This window comes from Impatiens glandulifera, chromosome 9, assembly GCF_907164915.1.
Source record: "Impatiens glandulifera chromosome 9, dImpGla2.1, whole genome shotgun sequence".
NCBI lineage: Eukaryota > Viridiplantae > Streptophyta > Magnoliopsida > Ericales > Balsaminaceae > Impatiens > Impatiens glandulifera.
This window is the reverse complement of record NC_061870.1, coordinates 24,587,551-24,604,129: the sequence shown is the minus strand read 5'-3', so window position 1 is coordinate 24,604,129 and position 16,579 is coordinate 24,587,551.

Genomic DNA, 16,579 nt, shown 5'->3' with positions numbered 1-16,579 from the left:
CAATATAGCCCAAAATTTTGAATCTTTTCCTAGCTGTTCTTTAAGTTCACAGAACATTTTGATTGATGAAGAAATGAGAAGGCCTAATGTGGGGTAAACTGTGCCTTGGATTATTGCAGCAATTGTTCCAACCAATAAAATTGGCAGTTCAGGGTTGTTCAGGTAAGCCAACCGTCTAATAGAAACATTAGGTTGCTTCTTATCATCATGTTCTTCTTCAACAACAACCTCTGGTTGGATATCAGTCGGAGATGAAACTGGGCAGGGAATTATAAAAGAATGTCGTTTTCTGCTTGATGAACCTCTGCTCATAGTTCCGTTCATATGTCTAGATCCCCATTCACATCATTAGTCTTGTCTAGATCTTCTTTAATGCCTTTTTACAATTGAACAAGATGTGAGTAAGCCCCAGTTGAGTCGAATTGATTTTTATTTACGAATGATCTTTTTGTTAATTGTAGTTAAACAAGATATTAAACAGGTTGTTTTCGGTCAAAAATAGGCAAAAAATGTGTCAAAACCCGAAAGCAATAATTAACAGCGACGAAACTCTTCGTCGCTAAAAGTCATTGCCTTTCAGAGATGACATTTTTAGCGACGAATGACGACGATTTTGTTCGTTGTCGCTGATATTTATTAGCGACGTCGATAAGGCTTTTAACGACAGTTTTTGTCGTCGCTAATGATGCAATTTTCACTAGTGTGATGTCGAGAACTTTAAAGGTGATTTCCACGGTAAACGATTATATATATATGATAAAGAAAAAGAATGTTTTCTTTATTTACAATTTTTAATTTTTAATTATTACACCCGTATAATTAATTAGGTGACTCGATAATTGCTTATCCTACACAAAAACAAAAAGGTTATGTATAACTGGAACTTTTTTAGAGCAGCTAATTTTTGCGGAGTCATATAATTTAGACTTCTTCATGATATTCCATTATTATGATGGTCTTATTGAATGTTCAACCTTTCATTTTCAATAGTTAAGGGCGTAGTATGTATTACTAGATTCATTTAACTATTTCTGAAACAATTGTGTTGAAGACAGTAAACTGAACAAAATAAAATTTGGTAATTTGATTACGATCGATTAAAATATGTCAGATGGATAAGCAACGAGGAGCCCAACTGGTCGAGCCAAATGACTTTAACCATAAAGTCGGCTTAGTAGACGACTGAAACATCGAATCAGGAGTGTTGAAGTTCTTCATGTCCATTTGAGAATTTCCAAGTAAATTTGTAGTATTATTTTGAATATTTTTTTGTATGAACGAATAAAATTGATTGAACCGATAAATAAATCAAAAGTGATAAAATAATATTTTTGGATATATATTTTAATGTATAAAGATATCCAATGAAACAACTTATAATATTTTCATTACAATTTGCTTTGTTTGAATTTAGAAATTCAAAACAACCCATTTAATTTAAAACGTTTTTAATGTTAATTTGTATGGCTAATTTTGTACTAATCCACACATGAGGAGAGATTACAACATACCATGAGAAGACCAATTTTTTGTTAATATTATGGTCATTTCATTTCATGATAAAAAGTTTTTCTAAGAAAGTTATGTTATAAAACTCTTGACTTACATTTCTCTCGAATCTCGTAAAAATAGATAGAAAGACTATCCATGTAGGATGTTCTTCTATTTTAGAGATGATGAATTAAAGTGGAGTTCTATAACATAGATTTTTTGGTTGGCCGTACATGTTTTAGATTAGTAGGTGTAGAAACGTAGTAATCTAATTGTCTTTAAGAGTCGCCACTTTAATTTATTTCACGAAAAAATAAAAAAAGAAAAAAGAAAAAAGAAAATCAGAGTATTAACGGATTAAGGGTCCGGTGTTTGGTTATGTATTAAGAAAGGGTCATAGCGCTATATCCTATGCGCCTGTACAAATGACAGTCTCTACTCAAATGTAGTTGACCATTGTATTTTGTGAAGGTTTGTTACACATGCCTCCTGAGTTCTTAATTCTTTTACTTGTGGATATCCTAACCTTGTGTCTTAAACTAAGAGATTGACACTATTCCTTACTCAAAGATGACTCTAAGCTTTGATTAGATTTAGATAAAAGTTGATATTATTCCATTACAATTCTCTTGATTTTCATTATCATGTCTTAAGCCTATTTAGAAGAATAATCTTATTCTTAGTTTAGAGATGACTTTAAATTCTCGTTTAAAGAAAGACATTATATTGGGCTAAAAAAAGATAACAAAAAGAAACATGCTGGAGAATGTGTAATGTGAACTCATGTCTGCGTAATTAATGAAATGGGTGCAGGTCGCTCAGGGATTCCCATATTGGGGGATCCATGAAAGGCAGGTCATTTGGTAATCCCATGTTGGCATGTTGAAAATCCATATTGGGATGCTGAAATCCCATGTTTACGTGTTGGAAATCCATATCCATAACCGGTAAAACTCTTCAAAATCCTCCACATTCAGTCTTAACATTGCTGTTCGTGGATTTATCAAGGTTTGATACATGATATCGTCATTTCATTATGATGGTTCTCTTTGTGTAGTCTTCTCGACCTCTCTTCCACCTTTTCGAACCTCTGCCTTGTAAAGGTCTCTTGGTTGATCTTTCGTTTTCCTCGATCAGCCTTTGGAAAAGTCTTGTACTTAACGATAGATCTCCGTACTTCCTTTATAGATGGCCGAACTAAAGATTGTGAATTAAATTCACTATAGATTACAGTACATCTATCAATGCCACAAAGAGTCGTCAGTTCATTTAGTTTCGTTACAATACATACTTTTCTCTTTTTAAACTTGGTTCTTCTCCGAGCGTGATTGAGAATGTAAGAAAGCTTCACTTTCTTTCTAGTCATGATATTTTATAAAGAAAAATTGTATATTCTTTTCAATGCTAAAACTCTCTTTATATAAATTTTTTAGAGAAAAAAAATTGATAAAATTTTATTTAAAATACTCTCACTTTTTATACAACGTGTTAATCAAATCTTTAAAATTTAATTTTAGATTTTGTAACTAATTGTGTAATATTTACTACCAAAAAAACTCATTTTCTATACTATATAATATAGATCAGATTGAATAAATAATTCTGTTACAAAATCATTTTTTTTTTAAATAAAATATTTGGTCTTTTGGTTATAATGGTAATATCCCTAAAACAATATTTTTTTCCTTTAAAATAGATATTATAGCCTATCAATACAATAAAGTTTTACCATCCTCTCAACATAAACATTATTATAGGAGAAAAATGTTTTTAATGTCATTTAGTATTTAAAATAAAATCTTTATTTTATATTTGCTTTTAATTAATAATATATGCATTACAAATCTAAACCACTGTACTTTGAATGGAAATACTGTCAAAATGAAAATTTTAATTCAAAATATTTTATAAGATGAAGAATTATAGCAGGACTCTATTAATTAACTAAAACTAATAAAATTAATTAATTGAAAATAATATTTATAAAATTTCATTAATCTTGGAAAAGATTTACTACCATAAAAATTATATTCCTTTTGTGATTATTATTTTAATTAAAATAAATGAGTTCTCTGTAGATAAAGATATAACAATCTTTTATATATGTTTCCATATTTGGTTAGAAATTTACAGATAAAAGTCCTTTATAGATAATTAATCAAAATATTCATATATTCTAATATTTCTATAGAAAATTAACAAAGAAAAATTATGTTAATAAACATAACACTGTTAATCGGCTAAATTTAATAAATATGATTTTTATAAATTAATATTTATATTTCAAATAATTCTTTTACGATTTAAAATCGTGACTCAAACACAACTTTATTATTTTGATAATAAAAATATTTACTTCAAAATGAACAAAAACAAATAGAAAATATTTCAAAGATTAACCACTTCAAAGCCCCATAATCATGAAGGTGGTAGATCTTAACCACCTTTTGTAGCCAGGGAGGACCTTAGGGTTGGTAGTAATGGAATAATTTCACTAATTTATAGTTAGGGTGAGTTAAAAAAAAATTAAGGTAAACTTAAAAAAAAAAATTGATAAAATGAGTAGATAAAAGTAAGTTTGATCATTTTTAATAATTAGATAAATAAAAAGTGAATTATATTGAATAAATATTTAAAAAATTAGGGGTGATGTCGCATTTTTACCGTAATTTTTTTCTGGGTGAGGTTCGTCCCTGTTTGTAGCTAAATAACCTATCTAATAAAAAATCCATTATAGCTAATTTATTTTGATCATTTGTAACTATATGTTTTTTTCATCTCTTCCCTCTCATTAAAAAAAAATTCTCTCTCTTATATCATTTTAAGGGCGCGAGAATAAGGGATATGTTCATATGGGTTCATGTTTCTTATCCATTCGAATGCCGTGTCTTTATAGGTGAGCGATCCGAAGTTGGTTGGTTTCATGCATTATCTATCCATTTGAGTGCTCAACTCACGGTGGACGTAACGAAGGATTTGAATGATAGACGCAACATGTGCACTTATTTTTAGAAAAAGTTTTTTTTAAAGAAGTTATGTTATAGAACTCTTGGCTTACATTTTTTTCAAATCTCGCAAAAATAAATATGAAGACTATCTATGTAGGATGTTCTCCTATTTTAGATATGAGGAATCAAAGTGGAGTTCTATAATATAGTTTTTTTAGTTGGCCGTACATATTTTAGATTAGTATGTGTAGAAACGTAGTAATCTAATTGTCTTTAAAAGTCGTCATTTTAATTTATTTCACAAAGAAACTTAAAAAATAAAATCAGAGTATTCACGAATTAAAGGTCCGGTACTTATGCATTAAGAAAGGGCCGTAGCGCTATGTCCTATGCGCCTGTACAAATGACAGTCTCTACTCGAATGTAGAGACCATTGTATTTTGTGAAGGTTTGTTACATATGCCTTCTGAGTTCTTAATTCTTTTACTTGTGAAGATCCTAACCTTGTCTTAAACTAAGGGTTTGACATTATTCCTTATTCAAATATGACTCTAAGCTTTGATTAGATTTAGATAAAAGTTGATATTATTTCATTAAAATTCTCTTGATTGTCATTATCCTGTCTTAAGTCTATTTAGAAAAATAATCTTATTCTTAGTTTAGAGATGACTTTAAACTCTCGTTTAAAAGAAAGACATTACATTGGGGCTAAAAAGATAACAAAAAGAAATATGCATATTGGAGAATGGGTAATGTGAACTCATGTCTGCGTAATTAATGAAACGGGTGCAGGTCGCTCAGGGATTCCCATATTGGGGGATCCATGAAAGGCAGGTCATTTGGTAATCCCATGTTGGCATGTTGAAAATCCATATTGGGAAGCTGAAATCCCATGTTTACCTGTTGGAAATCCATATCCATAGAGGGTAAAGCTAATCAAAATCCTCCACATTCAGCCTTAACATTGCTGTTAGTGGATTTATCATGGTTTGATACATGATGTCGTCATTTAATTATGATGGTTCTCTTTGTGTAGTCTTCTCGACCTCTCTTCCACCTTTTCGAGCTTCTGCCTTGTAAAGGTCTCTTGGTTGATCTTTCGTTTTCCTCTATTAGCCTTTAGAAATTCTTGTACTTAACGATAGATCTCAGTACTTCCTTTATAGATGGCCGGACTAAAGATTGTGAATTAAACTCACTATAGATGACAGTACATCTATCAATGCCACAAAGAGTCGTCAGTTCATTTAGTTTCGTTACAATACATACTTTTATCTTTCTTCTCTAAGTGTGATTGAGAAGGTAAGAAAGCTTCACTTTCTTTCCATGATATTTTATAAAGAATTGAATAAAGAAAAATCGTATATTATTCTCAATGCTAAAACTCTCTTTATATAGATTTTTTAGAGAAAAAAATGATAGGATTTTATTTAAAATACTCTCACTTTCTATACAACGTGTTATCAAATCTTTAAAATTTAATTTTAGATTTTGTAACTAATTGTGTAATATTTACTATCATAAAAACTCATTTTCTATATTATGGTAGATTAGATTGAATAAATAATTATGTTACAAAATCAGTTTTTTTTTAAAATAAAATATTTGGTCTTTTGGTTATAATGATAATATCCCTAAAACAATATTTTTTTTCCTTTAAAATAGATATTATAGCCTATCAATACAATAAAGTTTTACCATCCCCTCAACATAAACATTATTACAGGAGAAAAATGTTTTTAATGTCATTTAGTATTTAAAATAAAATCTTTATTTTATATTTGCTTTTAATTAATAATATATGCATTACAAATCTAAATCACTGTACTTTGAATGGAAATACTGTCAAAGTGAAAATTTTAATTCAAAATATTTTATAAGATGAAGAATTATAGCATGACTCTATTAATTAACTAAAACTAATAAGATTAATTAATTCAAAATAATATTTATAAAATTTCATTAAAAGATTTACTACCATAAAAATTATATTCCTTTTGTGATCATTATTTTAATTAAAATAAATGAGTTCTATGTAGATAAAGATATAACAATCTTTTATATATGTTTCCATATTTTGTTAGAAATTTATAGATAAAAGTCCTTTATAGATAATTAATCAAAATATTCATATATTCTAATATTTCTATAGAAAATTAACAAAGAAAAATTATGTTAATAAACATAACACTATTAATCGGCTAAATTTAATAAATATGATTTTTATAAATTAATATTTATATTTCAAATAATTCTTTTACGATTTAAAATCGTGACTCAAACATAACTTTATTATTTTGATAATAAAAATATTTACTTCAAAATGAACAAAAACAAATAGAAAATATTTCAAAGATTAACCACTTCAACGCCTAGGCGTTCCTTCCGCGTTCTGTCGCATATGGGCGTTCCGTCAACGTTCGGGCTAACGACGTTGAAGCGCGCATTAGTTGATTCACTATTTCGCGAACGCGAGCCTCTTTCATTACAGCGGGCGACGTGACTCGCTTTTAAGCGTTGGTTGAGGTATGGACGCTCATCTAACGGTTGTGCGGTCTATTGCACTAAATTCTTCTAATTTCGGAGGTAGAAGATCACAATCCTTTTCAGTCTTGGGGATTGTTTGAAATTGATTTTTTTTTCTCTTTAACTTTGTTTTCAATCTTCAAAATATTTTAAATAGACATAATATTTATTTTGTCTATTTATTTTATTTTATTTTTATATTTTTTGGGCTTTATAAATAATTAATTTTGGGATAAAATAGATTTAGCATTTATCATAAATTATTTATTTTATTTTTTTTACCCTTTAAAATTAATTTTAGGTAAAATAAATATAACATTTATCTTATATTATTTTATTTACTTTTTTTTTTTTTGCCTTTTTTCAAATTAATTGTGATTTAATTACTATAATAATTATTTCAATATTGATTATTTAATTATGGCCTTAATTTTTGTTATCTTGAATTTATTTATTCAAAATAATTATTTTAAAATTTATAAATTAGTTAGGTAAAATTTTAGTGATTATAATAATTATACTGAAAATTAATAATATTTTGTTAATTGATATTTTAGTCATTTAAAATTAATTAATTCAAATTAATTAATTTAAACTATACATTTGATCAAATTTCACCATTGAGGTTTGAATTTTATGTCATTTGATTTTATTATCTACGTGTTGGGTGGAGATTTGTGATTTAACTTGGAACTTAGCTTTCTTCAACCTCTTTTCTAGCTTCTTTCTAATTCAGGCCAGCTATTTAAATAAATCATAATTAACATCTAATTTAACCTATAACCAACTCTAATGTTGATTCCTCAATTTAATCTTTAGAAGTTGGAGTAGTTAATTTGCGATTTGGGTAGCCAGACGTTGTGTTCTTGGGAGGATGCCTGAAGAAGATGAAGGTTCAACTTCTTAAAGCCACTAACAAATCAATTTTAAGAAAATAAAAATTTGTTTTTCTGATAAGGTTCTTTTGGTCACATTTTTACATTTAATTATTTTACTTTTGTTTTAAGATTCTAAAAATCATAAAATTAATCCTATTTATAATAGATTAATGTTTTTAATCTATGCCCTATAAAACTCTAAACAATGTTTATATGTTTATATGAACTCAACTTTGTTTAGGTTTAGTATGTTCCATACGAATTGATTTATGATTATTATGTTTAGCACAATTACGAACCTAGAAATTCGTATTAGGATTTGTTAAATTTTGTATAATAAATTATATCAAAAAAAGTCGTTATATTATAATATTTAAATAAGTTTAAAATATAAACTTTATTTATAATATATATATATATATATATATAATATAATATAAACCGTCAAAGAGCCTCCTATAATTTATTACAAAGTTTCGTTTTTACATTTTTATTACTCTTTTTTGTATCAGTAAAAATTATAATGTTAAAGCTAATTAAATATTTTATTAAAAAGTTATACTGAAATTATAAAAAAAATTAATTGATTTTAACATTATAAATTCTTAATATAAATTCTTAAGGTATAAATAAAGTAATAAGATGTATATTATAGAAGAGAATTAAAGAATAAATTTTTTTTTTATCTCTTTTGAGAATTAAAAAAATAAATATAAAATTTTAAATAAAAATAATTAAATAATATCAAATTAGTAGAATATTAAATTAGTGAAACAAAATTTAAAAAATATATATATTTCTTTTATTTTTTTTATTTTAAAGAGCATGACACCCATAATCATGACACTCGCTTTCATTTAAAGCGTTTTTAGATAAATCTATTCTTTTCACTTTTATATATATATAGAAATTGATCACAAGTGTCACGTATGAAAATAATTTTAAATAAACGGTCCACCATTTGAATTCATTATTAGTTTTATGATGAGTACGATGCGACAAAATCAATAAAAAGTTTTAAAAAGTAAAATATAAAATCGTTTTAAAAATTACCAAAATTAACTGGTAGAGACCGTCTAAATAGACGAGACGGGCATGTGTGACATAGCGTGAATATGACTTTTTCCACACCGAATGAGTGAATCTCTAAATAGTGTTCTCACAATATATTTTTTTTTTCTAGTTTTGCGAGAAAACTATATGGCGACTTTATAGTCGGAAAAAATATTTTTAATCGACAAATCTAAAAAAAACTTAAATTAAATATACCATTATATACTCAATTTCGGTTGGGATTCGACGAGAATGTTAGTTATAAGATTTCAATTTATCAAAATAAATAAATAAAATTGCGACGCGGTTTCAAAGAGCATGTAGCGCAAATTTTGTGTTAAAAAAATCCTCCTTAATCTTTAACTTTTTTAAATTGAAAAATATATATAATATATATTATAAAATAAAATAAAAAATATAACATTTCCAAGAATATTAACAATATGTACCTTAATCTTTTCTTATATCCTAAATCTTTCTAATTTATCATTTTTATTCTACTAAATTCTCTATTCTTTAATTATTTTATCAAAGTTCTCATATTTATTTTTCTAATTTCAGAATATGTAAAATATATTTCTCTTTAATTGTATTATTTTAATTCTTTTCATAATTTTTATGTTCTTAATTGATATAATCGTTAATTTAATTATATATATTATATTTATAACTGATTTTATGTATGATTGATAATATGGAATTTTGAAATATATCATGTTAGAATTACTTAAATTTTTTTCTACTTTTTTTTAATATTTTTTCAACCTTATATTCAATTCTTCGATAAAATACTGAATCTTGAAAATTATGTATATAAAAAAAATAGAACATCAATATACTCTAAAAAAAAATATTGATATCTTCATTCTTTAAGAAGATAGATTTTCAAACTAGTAAAGACTCTCCACATACACCTACAGTCTCTACAATCCAAAATTCATCTCTTAGTAAATCTTTAAACCAAAAAAATCATCGACTCATTTAATAGTGATGATATTTACAAATTTGCAACAAATTTTATAACACATTATTAACTTTGAAATATGAATTGGTACATTAATATAAACTTGATGAGACTAATTTGATGGTTTTTACATTTGTTGAGTTGTGTCAACAATTGACCGAGAGTGTGTGATCAAAAATTTATATTATGTTAACTAAATTGATTCATCTTGTTTTAATAAATATTGCCTGTTTTTATCACTACTACTGAGCAAACATTTTTAACAATGTAGGAGAAGATGAAGGCGGAACATCGCAATCGCAATAAAATAGATAATGATTTTCTTACTAAACTTATTTAAATATTATAATATTTTTAATATATATATAATTTATTACATTAAATTTTAGTTTACCCTAACTTTAATTTCTAATAGTCTTGGATTAATTAACTACAGGGTTGTTAATTAGCTTAATTCTAATGTCATGTTATTGATTCTAATTCTTTCTCACTGTCTTAATTATTCTTGATCCTGAAGTTAGTTACAATAATTATGATAATATTTTTAATAGATTGAAATTATAAAATAAAATGACTATATATGATAAAGAAAAGTATAAACAAGAATAAAGATAAGAAAAATTCAACATCTTGGCTAATTATCAGCATTGAATTACCAATTTACCACACCCCAAACATAATCCAACGTATCAAAATAATTAATACATGGATTAAAGTATTGTCAATAGTAAATATTATTCTATTCCAAATCTAGAGGCCAAGGTTTAACAAATAAATATGTGATAATATGGTCTTCCTCTATCCTTATGCTTTGATTGGACCTTAATTTAAAGTTGTCTAAAAAGGGAAGAATATTATATTAGAGGATAAATAAGAACCTTATACTTCTTACTTAATGAATCATTTATACCTATCAATCTTTTTAAGAAAATTCTCACTTTATATAGGTTTTATATGATAGATTCTTACCCACTATCTCAAATTGTGTAACACCATGAATTTAACCTTAAAATGGAGTGAAAATAGTAAATATTTGTTACTTTAGGTTTTAGAGATAAAACACATTGACAACTTAAAAACTATAAGTTGTGTATATACTTTTAATTCAATCTATCCAAAATTTGGAGATTTCTTTGAGTTAGTTTAAATATTAAATTTGTTAAGCCCATTTTAGTTAAGACTTTTGGGAAGCTTAACTTAGTAACGGGATGGTGTTACAAAATTAATATCGGGATTCTCGGTCTCGGAAATATATAATTTATTGTAAATCTATTTTAGTATATCTTAAAGCTCGCACTACTTCAACTTTTGTGTACAATAGATTCTTGTTTTGACTTTATTAATTTACTTTTATTGAATTTTTTTTTCTGCGTTCGTGATCATTGTTAAATAAAATTATCTTTGTTAAAATAAATTATATCTCTTAATTTTCTTTTAAATGATAATGAAATTTGGAATGTCAATCCTTAAATAACTATAAGCTTTGTGTCCTATATCACTCAAGTCTCAACTAAAAACTAAATGAGACTTAAAATATATATCTTTGAATTTATTCTTAAATAATCATATCACTTTCAACCTAATAAGTGATTAAGACGTGCAATTTGATAAAAATAAAGGTTTTGATTGATCATGATCAATACGCGCTAAATTTAGATAAATTGTTTTAGACCAAATTAATGAACTAACATGAATATAAAATCAAACCTTTTTGGCAAAAGAACAAGAGTGCGTTGTTCTAGATTTTATTTATTTTAAGTAATGTTTATCTTTTCTAATTTGGAAACTACAAAAACTTTTAATACTATAAAAAAAACTTTTTTTAAATATCAGCCACAATTGCAATAGTGGTCATTTATATATATGTGTTATAATCCATGCTATAAGATCTTAATTTATTTTCTGAATAATCTTTTTTTAATAAAATATAAATTTCTTGAATAGCATATTAAGATAACTCAAGTGATAATTGCGATTTTTAAGAGAAAAAAGTTCCAAAATCGATTCATTTAAAACACATTAAGTTGAAGTAATCTAAGAGCTCGTGATATTAGTTATTTGTGGATAAAACATGTTTTTGTTTTATAAAAGAGTGAAAAAAATTAGTTTTTGAAAGAGTTATTTACTTAATTGTTCATAAATAATAGTATAATAAAATTATAAAATTTTTAAATGATGGGGTATTTTGATATTTTGTATATATAAAAGAACGATTTCATTAAAGAAAAGATGTTCCAATAGATTTTAATTTTTTTTGGTAAAATCAAAAAAAAAAACATTATGAAACAAGCTCTAATTAGTGAGACAAAAGAACTAACCAGACCTAATAAAGAAGTTTAACTACAAAATATCAATAATTTATTTTGAATATTTTTTCTATGAACAAATAAAATGATTGAACCGAAAAATAAATCAAAATTGATAATTTAAAATTTAAGAAATAATATTTTTGGATATACATTTTAATGTGTAAAGATTTCCAATGAAGCAACTTATAATTTTTTCTTTCCTGTCTGTTTTGTATGAATTTAGAAAAATAATCAAACTTAAGACATTTGTTTATATTCTTTTCCCTTGAGCTTGAATTACTTAATGATCTATTTCCATTGATTTTTATGCCTAATTTTGTACTAATCCACTCCTTAAATATGCTGACGCATGAGGTGAGATTACAACAAACCATGAGAAGACCAATTTGTTAATATATATATTTATGGTCATTTCATCATAAAAACAAAATTCCAATGGGAAGAATGAACCTTTATGATATGTTTTCGGTCCCATCTCTATATATGGTACGTTTTGTTTTCCACTAACCTAATTATATGCTCCATAAGAGAGTGAGTGAGAGCTTAAAATAACATTAATTAATAATAATTATATAAAGATGGAGAAATTAGTAGGCCCAATATGTCATTATGTCAAGATAAGACAAATTAGTGCATGCATATAAAACAGATGTATATTTCAATCCCAATCATAACTTTGCACTTAAAACCACTTAGTAATAGTATATCACTCATAATTCTAATATGATTCAATTAATTATTAGATTTAACCCATCCGAATCTTAATAAATTTAGTTGGGTCATGTAGAGTAAATATTTTTTTTTTTTAACTAAATGCATCTTTTGAAAAGATTTATTGTCATTACCTCCAATATTTTTTTCCCCATTGTGGAAAGAGAGAGATTATCACTTAACCCTTATTTATTTTACTTTCTAGTTGTGTCATTTGGGCCCCAAAATGTTCCACCTTTAGGTTTACAACAATTCCTTTCAAAAGTTGGCTTTCACTACTTGCTTACCTATATTAATTTAATTCAACAAATTAAATTAAAGTAATTATCCATGCATATTATTATTGAACTTGAGTCACATCTTGATATTAAATTAAGATGGAGACAAAAAAGTAGTTTGACGAACAAAAATCTATATGTTTTGGATCCCAAATTTAATTTGTGGCTACTAGAACGAATAACATTATAGATAACTTTGTGTTAAGCTAACCATTCGAGACTTGTATTCAAATAATGATTTCATGCGTGATTAAAAAAACGGGAACACTCAACCCGAATTATTTAATTTAGATTAAATTTATTTAATTCATTACCAAACTAATTATATTCATTAATTAGTATGAATTGGGTACACAAATTAATTTTGTTTATATAGATTTTTTATTTAATTATCCTTTAATATGTTAATCATCCTCCGCTCATCATGACTTCTATTATTCTATGGCCCAAATTTCTAATTTTTTTTTAATAAATATATATTATAAATTAATTAATATATTTTCTCTCACATATATTAATATTTTTATATATATATATTATAAAAAAAAATTATAATTGTGATCGTTTAAAAAAAATAAAAAAAATAAGAGTTTTGAAAAATCTGGAACACTTTTAAAAAATATTATTTTAAAAATATGAGGGGAATTAATTTTAAGATTAGAAAATTTTAAATTTATAAAACAAGCTTGGTAAACAATCCTTAGCTTATCATCCATTCGAATTTGGAAGAGATTGTGAGTTTTTTTTAATGAAAAGTATGTCATAGGCATACTTTAACTTTTTCAATATTAATTAACCTCACGACTAAAGAGTCGTAACCTAATTTTAAAAATTAGGAAATTAAGAGAGTAAGTTCGGCGTTTGGTTACGTGTGGGAAAGGGGATTTTTAGATCACGCTATGTCTCACAACGCCCATAAGGTTTCTACTAATTAATGTTAGTCGTTCTTTAAATTCCTTACGCTTTACAATATATAATTTTACATTTAACATTTAAAGAGTTTGCAGTAGGTAAAAGACAAGAAAAGAATAGACAAAAACAAAACTTAAAAGAAAAACCTGAACAAATAATTCACACATAAAATCATCCTAAAGAATCAAAACTAAACAAATTATTAATCAAAATTTAATTGGCTTAAGTCTAGATTAATTTTTTTTTTTAACTTTATTGAAGTAAATTATATAGAGGCTCTAAATTTTTTATTATTATTTTTTTAAAATGATTTCGAGTTCAAGAGAAAAAGTCCTAAATATAAGAAAAATCTTAAGTCTAAGTTAGGACTAGGTTCAATTTTAGTTAAGAATTCTATTTTTAAAAAATTTCTAACATAGGATCAAGCAAGACACAAACTTATCTAAAAGAATACAAAAAGTGTCCACAAAACAAAAATTAAAAATAAAAATAAAAAACAAAAAATAAAATAAAAAATGGGTCGCAGCTAAGCCTCTACGGTCTAAGATAGCCCTCGGTCGAAAATCAGACCCAGCTCGGTCGGATGCTGGTGCAAGTCCCTCTGTCGGTCCTGAAATGTGTCCTTGGTCGAACAGTACGCAGAAACAATCTTCAGTCAGCAACAACAAACAACAACAGTCCTTAGTCGTCCTTAGTCGCTAGGTACAACAAACGTCGGTCTTTGGTCAGCAATAACAATCCTCGGTCATTAGGTGCAGCAAACGCCGGTCTTCGGTCAATAGCAACAAGCATGCAACAGTCCTCGATCGCTAGGTGCAGCAAACGCTAGTCTTTGGTCAGCAGCAACAAGCAGCATTTCTCGGTCTCCATGTGCAACAAACGTCAGTTTTCGGTCAACAGCAACAAGCAACAATAGTCCTCAGTCGCCAGGTACAACAAACGTTGATCTTTGGTCAGCAGCAACAATCATTGGTCGCCAAGTGCAGCAAACGTTGGTCTTTAGACAATAGCAGCAAGCACCATCAATCTTCAGTCTTCAGGTGCAACAAACATCGGTCTTCGGTCAGAAGCAACAAGTAGTAGTCCTCGATCGTCAAATGCAGCTAGCGTTGGTCTTCGGTCAGCAGCAGGTGCAAGTGCAAAAACGTGGTCGTTACAACTGCAAGGTCCGCTACTCCAAATTTTCCGACCTAGACCCTAACTAACTACAATTTTAATGATCCAAATGGATCCCAAACTAAATGAAAGTTTTTAGTATTAACACATTTATAAACAAGTATATAAAGTAAAATCATAGATCTAACATCATATAATATATAAAAAAAAATATATACAAATCAAAGCAGATTGTTTTTCTTTTTAGCTTTTAAGTTGTTTTTTTTAAAGGGCCGATTTTGTTTTTCTTTTATATCCTAAGTTATAATACTTTAATTTTATATTTTATTTATGTTTTCTTTGTGTTTTACTCAAAATAAAATTAATATTACATTATGTACAAATGAAAGTGTAAAAATTAAAACAAAACAGAAGACAATTATAAAATCATGCAAACACTAATTCCATTTTATAGACAAATTAAAATTAAAATAAAAAACAAACCAAAATGATCAAGGGAGTTTACAAAGGGGTTGCTCTTTAGATCTTACAAGAGGACCGAAAACTCTAAGCAAGAGACTTAAGACATAACCACACTAGTTGGTGCTCTTGCTTAGATTTGACAGTTTTATGGAGAAATGGAAAGGGAAGCGTAGGGGCACTTTAAAATGAAAAAGTGCCCAAAGGCCCATTTAACACCCTACACGGTTTGGCCAAAAATATATTTTTTTAAAATTAATTAAAATGACCTAGTCTTAAGGGGGCTGAATTTTTTAATTAACAAAAACTAATTCAATTCTCCCTTCTTTGTGCACTCACAAGGTTGGGAGAGATTCAACAGTCAACATCATGAAGATGAACGTTGAGTTCACCCTTTTTTTTCTTTAGCATTTATCAGATCTTGGGCATGTGTCGGGTTCATAGGTCGAGTCACCAGTCGGATCCGTCAATTGAATAATTTTCTTAGTTTGATTTTGGGTTGACTTGCCTTTGATTTGAATTATTTCGGCCCCATTCAAAAAATCTGATCCGGATCTTGCATATGGATCTTGGATTGATTCTTGAAGAGTCACACGTCTCCCTTTATCCTATAAAAAGAATTAATAAATAGAAAACAATTTTATTTTTAATTATTCATATTTTAAAGAAACAATTATAATTATAATAAAACAGTAACTAAGTCAAATTCAAAATTAAATTGAATATTGAAAGCATATACCGCCTTAGACAAATTACTATCTTAACTTACTAAAAATTCAAAATTAATTATTTCCAAAATAACTCAATTATTCTAAAAATAATTGTTTTTAAAATAAATCGTGTAATAAGTCTGTGAATGTCTCGTGTAATTATTTCCAAAATAACTCAATTATTCTAAAAATAATTGTTTTTAAAATAAATCGTGTAATAAGTC